This window comes from Entelurus aequoreus, linkage group LG20, assembly GCF_033978785.1.
Source record: "Entelurus aequoreus isolate RoL-2023_Sb linkage group LG20, RoL_Eaeq_v1.1, whole genome shotgun sequence".
Classification (NCBI taxonomy): domain Eukaryota; kingdom Metazoa; phylum Chordata; class Actinopteri; order Syngnathiformes; family Syngnathidae; genus Entelurus; species Entelurus aequoreus.
The window spans coordinates 35,028,053-35,036,776 of record NC_084750.1 but is presented as its reverse complement, the minus strand read 5'-3'; the positions used below and the strand labels follow the sequence as shown (position 1 = coordinate 35,036,776).

The 8,724-nt window shown below is 36.3% G+C and overlaps 1 long non-coding RNA gene across 1 annotated transcript in view; it reads right to left on the bottom strand.

Moving 5' to 3' along the window:
• The window catches only part of LOC133636228 (uncharacterized), a 51,941-nt gene extending 45,949 nt beyond the window's left edge, over window positions 1-5,992 (bottom strand). Inside the window, exon 1 of the long non-coding RNA XR_009822198.1 lies at window positions 5,942-5,992. This is a non-coding gene — a long non-coding RNA (uncharacterized LOC133636228). The remainder of the gene's footprint in view (window positions 1-5,941) is intronic.
• Window positions 5,993-8,724: the final 2,732 nt, after the last annotated feature.

Below are 8,724 nucleotides of genomic sequence, written 5' to 3'. Positions count from 1 at the left end.
CTGTATATATCAGTATCGGTTGATATCGGTATCGGTAATTAAGAGTTGGACAATATCGGATATCGGAAAAAAGCCATTATCGGACATCCCTACTGTTAATGTTAAAATATGTTCTATTAACAGTAAATAATCGTGATTAACAATCGGGATTTCAATATTAATGAAAATAATTGTAATTATTATTTTGGCCATAATCGTTCAGCCCTAATTGTCCCCTCAAAAAACAGCACACAGGTACCAGGCCTTTAAAAAGAAAAACGAACTTTTAGATAAGAAATATTGTATGTAAACAATACAATAATAGACTGTACTACTAACAGTTATTGTAGTTTTATGAACTAATGTAATAACAATGTACAGCATTTCTACATATCTCCTTCCAGCTGCTTCTCAGTCAAATACACTATCAGCAGATTTTCATGGATACATTTCTGTCTGTTAGATATTATTTTAACGATCTTGGCTGGCGTTAGACTTGTTCTGCTTCAGTATGACGCAGACTAACAGTGATACGCTCGTATTGCTTCACCAAGTGACACGCTCTGTCATGTTTTTCATGATTTATTTATTTAATTCAGTGACTATCATCAATTCCTTCTTTTCAGCACTGTCCTTCACACTCACTTTCTTCCTTCCCATAATTGGAAATCAAAGTTATGTCCATTTCTAGTTATAAGCTAACACTAGCAAATAAAACCAAATGTTTTGGACGGATCTTACGGGGTTCACTGTGACATTCGGATGCTTGTTACTCAAATGTTTGCTTGCAGCTTAAAGCATAACAACTAGCCAAATGACAGCGTTTATCTCAAAACATTTTTAAGTCGGGATAAGTTGAGGTACTGTTGTACAACAATATAAGATCATGTAAAATTATTAACAAAATAATACACCTACTCCTGTATTTCCCAGGACTTTTTCCCCCAAACTCCCTTCATGTCAAAGTATTTAACACATCAAAATCAAACACAGATATTTGTGAAAATAAATATGGATCTCATCACGCTTATCTCGATGCTATACTAAGGAATCAATACTATTTGGATCGATTTGCTTACCCTTACAATTAATGCAACTTTAAAAGTAAACCTTGTAGTAGGAAATAAATATTTACTTATTAGTTGAATTTAGCAAAAACAAGTAGGTTTCTGTGTTTTATAGATACTGTATTGAGGAACCCTGAGAAACTGGATAGCTTAAGTTATCTTAGCTTAACTAGTCTGATTTTTGTTTTGTTATTGTTGTAATGATATCTTGGAGTTCTGTCACTGTGAGGTTGACAGAGAAAAGAGGCCAGTGACTTGTCCATCTTGTTAATAAATTTAAAAAAAAAAAAAGGTACACATTTTATCATCAAGTTTTTGGTCGTGTTATGCATCAGCACAATGTCGGCCTGTGTATCATGTCTGGTAAAACTATCAGGTCACCAAAGTTGTGTTACATTCATTTAAGTAATTAAACATGTAAACAAGGGTTTACATGTTTACACAATACTAACAGTACCCGCTTAAGTTGATGTTGACACACAATTTGAGACCCAACGGGTTAAAATAAGCCAGTGGTTCTCAAACCTTTTTCACAAAGTACCACCTCAGAAAAACCTTGGCTTTCCTAATACCACCATAATGACCAATATTAAAATACAGTAGCGTAGTAGGCCGAATTATTCATAAAAACAAGGCAGGGGTTTTATTTAACAAGTATATTTAATATTTTTGGCCACTGTAACATTCCACACAATTTGAACAGTAACATTAGGGCGGTATAGCTCGGTTGGTAGAGTGGCCGTGCCAGTAACTTTAGGGTTCCAGGTTCGATCCCCGCTTCCGCCATCCTAGTCACTGCCGTTGTGTCCTTGGGCAAGACACTTTACCCACCTGCTCCCAGTGCCACCCACACTGGTTTAAATGTAACTTAGATAATGGGTTTCACTATGTAAAGCGCTTTGAGTCACTAGAGAAAAGCGCTATATAAATACAATTCACAATTGTGTTAAAATATAGGAAAAAACATTGTACTTTAATTAAGTGATTATTTGGTGTACCACAAGGGGTACACGTACCACAGTTTGAGAACATTAATAATTTTAAGACGTACAAACTTCCTGTTCAGTGCAAAGTAAGCTTCAAAATAAAAGCATGGCAGTATTAACCTGGATCTTGCCACAGTTGCAACAAAATGCACTCACCAGCCCATCTATCCATTTTGTAGCACACAGCTGAATTCGGTCTCAAATACAGTTGGTCCTCATTTCAACATGTCCTGTGTTTCGAGGCTTTGTGGTTACCAACGTGCTGGCATAAATTTATTTAAAACCTCATTTTGGTCCGTAAATATGAGACTCATTCGAGAACTAGCCCATCATGACGGGAGTTGTGCCTCACCGGCAGCAACACTGAGGAGGGACAACATCGCCTATTTACTTTTGGCACTTCTTTTTGTGTCACTTCTGGTGGCAGTGCGCTAAAGAAAAAGACAGCCATCACCATGGAAGTGTAAATTGTACAAAGCTTATTGTCATAACATTTTCCTCACGTTTTTTCTCCACCGCTCGACTGTCACGACCATCATTAAGGATAAAGATGTGCTTGAACTTGTTAAAGGTTTTGCTCTAATGAAAGCGAAAGTAATAAAATAAGCAGCATAGTGTCTCATTATTAGAATGGAAAGGTTGCTAGTGCTTTGGCTGGAAGAGAAGAATCAATGCTGTATCCCAGTGAGAGAAGGATAAAATAATAAATTGTTGGAAACCTTAAAAAGAAAAAAGTGGGAAGGAAGTGAAAGTGAAGTCAGGGATGGTTTATGCACTTTAATGCTTGTGCTAATTTGAATAATCTTAAGGTTCAAAGTGAAGCTGCTGGTGGGGATGATAAAGCAGCCCTTTGGCTGAGATCATAACCAGGATAAAAGTAAAGATTTGTAAAAAATGTTATTTACTGTAGTGCGGTTTCATTAAATTCTTGTATTTAGTGTTTTGTTACAGTATTTGATGTCTTTCGTGAGCGACTTCAGTGTTCTTTTAGGTATGAGTTCTGACTTGCACTAAAATTTGAGTTACACAGAAATAGTTACCTAGAAATAGAACTCGTTCGTAACTTGAGGACCACCTGTATAAAGAAACGACCGTTCGTACCGAGTGTCAACATTGAGACCAGTGGCTCTTGAACTGTTTGACCTCGGGGCCCCACTTTTCCACAACAGAGGTGCATGGAGCCCACTTAAATATTAACACTGAATTGGTCATTTTACACATGATTTTAATCATATTCAATAATTACCTTATCTTCGGGGCTAACACACCAACCAGAGTTTTGAGGAAATAAATGTTTACATTTATTAGCCACACCAGACTATAAGCCGTAGATATATATCAGTACGAAATATTTTGTAAATGTTTATTTACATACCTTATTTGTTTCCAAACGGTGCCTGCCACACGACAGTAAAACGGCTGATCAAACAAAACAGAAGTCATCGTCATGGACCCACTCGCTGCGGAAGCTAGCTCTCCAATCACCTAAACAGACTCAATAACTCTACGGTGACGTTTTGGTGAATTTACAAAACTGAAACAATACAAAAAAATGCCATTGTAAGTTAATAATAATAACACTGACACTTGTGAACGAGTTAGCATATTCGCCAAGGCTAACAACGCTAGCTTGATTACATTACAATAGCACGTTCAAATATAAATGAAAACACTCCACAGACATCACGCATGGAACTATTTAGTAAATATGACTTGTTTCAGTTAAATTGTAAAACTTAAAAACGTTGTTTGGAGTGATTAATATAGAATCCTTTCGAGCGAAAACGCTGCAGACGGTTATTCTTCCGGTTCAAGGCAAGAAAACAAAGTACATTTTCAACCCGCACACCTGTAGTGAGCAAACTTCTCCAAAAGATGGCGCCATAGCACAAACAATAACACACCTTTACAGTGTCTCTGTCAGTGTTCTATGAAAACAATTTGATGAATACAAAACATTATGGCGGTCAGCGAAGAAAAATCATAAACTAACCGCACCGTTTTATAAGACGCAGGATTTTACGCATGGGAAAAAAAGTATGGGATATCTAACCTACTTACAGTTTATAACAACATTGTCAAATAAATTATAAAAGCATGTGTTAATCACAAAGATTATCAAATAATATGCTAATGTCTCGGCTGATAAGAAATATAAAAAGGAACTCAAATAACTGATGAAAAATACAATTATATTGTACTATGAATTAAATTATTAATGATTATGTGTCTCAACTAAACTGCCAATAAAATCTAAATGCAAATGAAAATAGAGCCTCACCATTTTAGTCATAATTTTTGCACTTAAAGGGGAACTGCACTTTATTCTGGAAGTTTGCTTACCATTCACAATCCCTACGTAAGACAAGAACACACATGGTTCTCTTTTTCTATGCAGTCTTACTCGTAAAAATCAAAACAACCGAGTAGATATTTGTTGTCAGCCTTTGAGAGGGCACTTGCAGCTCAACAATGTTTTAAAAACACTGCACTAGACCATGGGTGTCCAAAGCACATTTTCTAACGACCCGCTGTATTATAAAAACACTCTTACAAAAAACACTACAATGTAGAAGAGAAAAGTTAAAATGTTGACGCTAAAAACTGGGGATGCACAATGTATTTTTTTCAAACAGATAACCTCCAGGGCCCGTACTTCTAAAGATTCCGAGAATCCTCTCAAAGAGCTCCTAACTTAACCTAAAAATTCCTAGCAAGGAGTCTTATCTTAGGAGTGATTCCAGGACATTTTCAGAGAACTCTGAAACAATGTATGGACAGAAAGTCCTATCTAAATGAGGAAGTGCGGTTGACCTTGTTGCTAGGAATGAGTCAACATTTCAAAAGCTGTGATTAGTTTATCCTAAAAGCTAGATAAACAATATACTTTTGGTGATAATGGGCAAAGGATAGACCCTAAAATCAATTAACTTAATCATATAATATAATCTTATGTAGACTGTAATGTAAATAATATTTCACAGAAGGGAAATATCTGTTAAATGAATAGTAAGCTATACTTTAAAATGATCCTACGAAATGTGTGAACATTTTGGCCCACTTGCACATTATTGACATTGTGATAGTTAAGATTTATTTTCTCATATTAATTGCCATGCTGGTATTTCAACATTTGAACTCAATTTGATATATACAAGCGATTGCAGTTGAGATAGGCTCCAGCACCCCCCGCGACCCCATAAGGGATAAGCGGTAGAAAATGGATGGATGGAAGTGTAAACTGGCTCAGCTTTCATCAATTTCTGTGATTGCTGACCGGCCTAAGTGAAACAGTGTGGGTTGGCTTTCATTTCTGGTGGTATTGCATTGTGGCGTTGGGTTGGAGAAGTAAGTGCATCTCTAATTAGATCAACCGCAAACTATTTCCTGCACCATCCAATCTTGAATCCAATCATCCAGTGTTTGGAGAATATTTCTCTTTCCTCTTCCGTCCTCTGCTTAGGGAACTCCTAAGCCGCTTAAAAGTGCTCTTTCCTTCTCTAAACAGATCTCACTTTCTTTAGTAATAGCTTTTATCTTTGCTGGGATCTACTTATTACTTTAAGTATCATCATCATAATTCTAAGAATTGTCTTATGCCACTAGGAGCAAATCTTTGCACTAATGCAGCCTGTCTGACTGAATAAAAGAGAAAAGGTGCAGTACCCTTGCCAACCACCAGGTGGAGCGTTTTTATTTTCTCTTTACGACATACAGGCGAGTAGAGCAAATCAGAAATGTTTGTCAAAGACCGTTTCAAGGACAAAAGTAACTACATAAGATTAATTATTTCGACAAACATAACTTTCATGGGCTGTACTAAAGTAATGTGTATAAAATAAAGTGCACAATACAAGTTATTTATACACATTTTTAAAGAATATGACATTAAACACAGGGGCAGCCTACCTCTTTGACAGACCGGAAGCGACTGAAGAAGAGCGCGCGAAGGCAACAGGAACAGGAAATGACATCAGAGTGTTAAAGTTACCTTTATAAAAATTCAATAAAAAAATAAATAAAGACTACTAAAAAACGGTACATATAGGAACATAAATGTACATATTTGGGACAACAATTTATTTATGATGAAATTAAAACAATTGAAATAACACATCGGTTACACTAAGAATCTTTCGGAATACGGCCCCTGCTTCTCAAGAACAATACAGAGTATTTTTTTTATATCTATTATTTTTTTAGCTGTAGTAACTACAGCTAAAAATGCACCGCAGTGCAGTACTTTCTTTGCGGCTGGCTTCGGGGAAGCTTCTTTGGCGGTAGACTTCCAGAACACGTCGTATCGACTCTGGGGTTTCACTGATAAGGTTTGATGTGTTGAAGCGCAATGTATTTTTTTCCTGCTTGCGGAATGATCGCAACACGCGAAAATCTTTCTCTGAAACAGTGAAGAAGTCCCAAACGATCAACGCCATGGGGGGAGTTTGACAGGAATAGGGGGAAAGGAGCGCTTGATTCGCTCACTCTAACCCACCTACAGCACAATATAGGTAGTCTATAATAAAAATGTTTTTCAGTATTTTGATAATTATCCGCCCCAATATTCATCATGCACCCTTACTAAAAACACAAAGCTGACATGTAGGCTGTTTTTCTTTCTTTTAAATGTATACATATATAATATACATACATGTATACACAGTACAGGCCAAACGTTTGAACACACAACTTTCTCATTCAATGTGTTTTCTTTATTTTCATGACTATTGTAGATTGTCACTGAAGGTATCAAAACTATGAATGCACTTAACAAACTTCAAGTTTTAAGCACACCTGTGAAGTGAAAACCCTTTCAGGTGACTACCTCTTGAAGCTTATCGAGAGAATGCCAAGAGTGTGCAAAGCAGTAATCAGAGCAAAGAGTGGCTAATTTTGAAGAAACTAGAGACACTTGTGATTTAGGGCTATATAAATAAACATTGATTGATTGATTGATTGACATGTTTTCAGTTATTTCACCTTTTTTGTTAAGTACATAACTCCACATGTGTTCATTCATAGTTTTGATGCCTTCAGTGACAATCTACAATGTAAATAGTCATGTAAATAAAGAAAACGCATTGAATGAGAAAGTGTGTCCAAACTTTTGGCCTGTACACTCTGTCACCTAAAGTCTTATGGTATTCCAAATCAATAATAGGAATATGGTATTTCATCAAACGGTTACACAAACATGCTCTCCGATGGGATGTCAGATAAACGCCTGGTACTCGCTGCAGTTGAGTACGTATGAGCTATTATATGAGGAAATACAGTGCATTGCCTTATAAAAGCTGCATCACTGGGTTTAGAATGCAATAATACTTATGCTATAATCATTCTGGTGTGTAACAGTATCAAAACAATAATACAGCAGAATGAACTGGCCTTTTTTACGAACGAGAGAATGACTTGATTTGATTTTGCTGTAGATTAGGACGAGAATGCATCAAGATAGCTATAATCAACATGCATTTTGCACAAATGCATCCTTGCAGGTTATGCATCATGTGATTTACTGTACATGCATCCCTATTAATGTGACCAAGATACAGTAGAAACAGAATCAAACTAGCAAATATAAATAAATAAAAAGTCAAGTTAGTCAATTTCATATTTACATATTTCACAATTAATTTCTAGGTCACTTTGATGTTATTTTATGAGTCTTTCTTTCTGTCTCCATGGCAACATTTTTAAAAAAGGTTTTCTTTAATACAAGCAATACCAAATGCTACCTTGGGATTTATTTTTTGCCACCGGTTACTGCTCTGTATTGTTTAGAAATAAATACCTTCCCACACTACATTTACTAATTGATGCTTCTGATTCTGTAAATATTTGGTGCCTAAATGTGTGAAGATTTATTCACAGCAGCCATGTTTATTACGACAAATATTTGCCTTTGTATGGAAACATTCTATTTTCAGCCGGTTTCTTTTCAAAGGGTTTCAGAAGGACTTCACCACATTGAGGGTCCAATAAAGAAAACCATGGACCATGAACACAATAACCCAACAACCAGCACCACACAGGTCTGGCGGTCAAGCTTTAGTCTCTGGGCCTTTCAGTTGCCAAGCGACAGCCTCAAAACCTTCCGGATTTTAAGGGTATCTGTAAATGGAACCGAAACCCTGCTTGAGATATGTGCAACCCCGGTGGCCAAAAAAACGTCTGCGCTTCCTCACAAAGGCTTCTCTGCCGAGACCCGGCCTATTTTGGAAGTGTGCTTAGCAAAGTCTGCCTCACATCCATGAGGTTGTAGGTTCAAATTCAGCTCAAAACTCTCAGAAAACACTGGTAATAGAAAGGTATGGTGTCAAACTCCTTTTCATTGAGGGCCACGTGGCAGTTATGGCCGCTTGTAGCAGTGAATAGATGTGAATAAAAGTATATAAGGATTCACCTCATGATATACTACACTATTTCTTATGCATTTTAATAAATTTTTTACATACAATGTAAAAAAAAAAAAAATTGTAGATTTTGCCGTCAAAACTGGCAACTCAGTCGCTTGAATTGTACCGCAAAATATACTGTGTTTTTTTAATAGTAAAATTATGAGCTGCCAGTTTTTCACTGTAAAATCTACAGTTGTTTCTACGGTGTATTTCTGTAAATGGAAAAACAGTACATGTTTTTAGGGTAAAATTTTGGCGACTGACTGAGCTGCAACATTTTATTTTATTTTG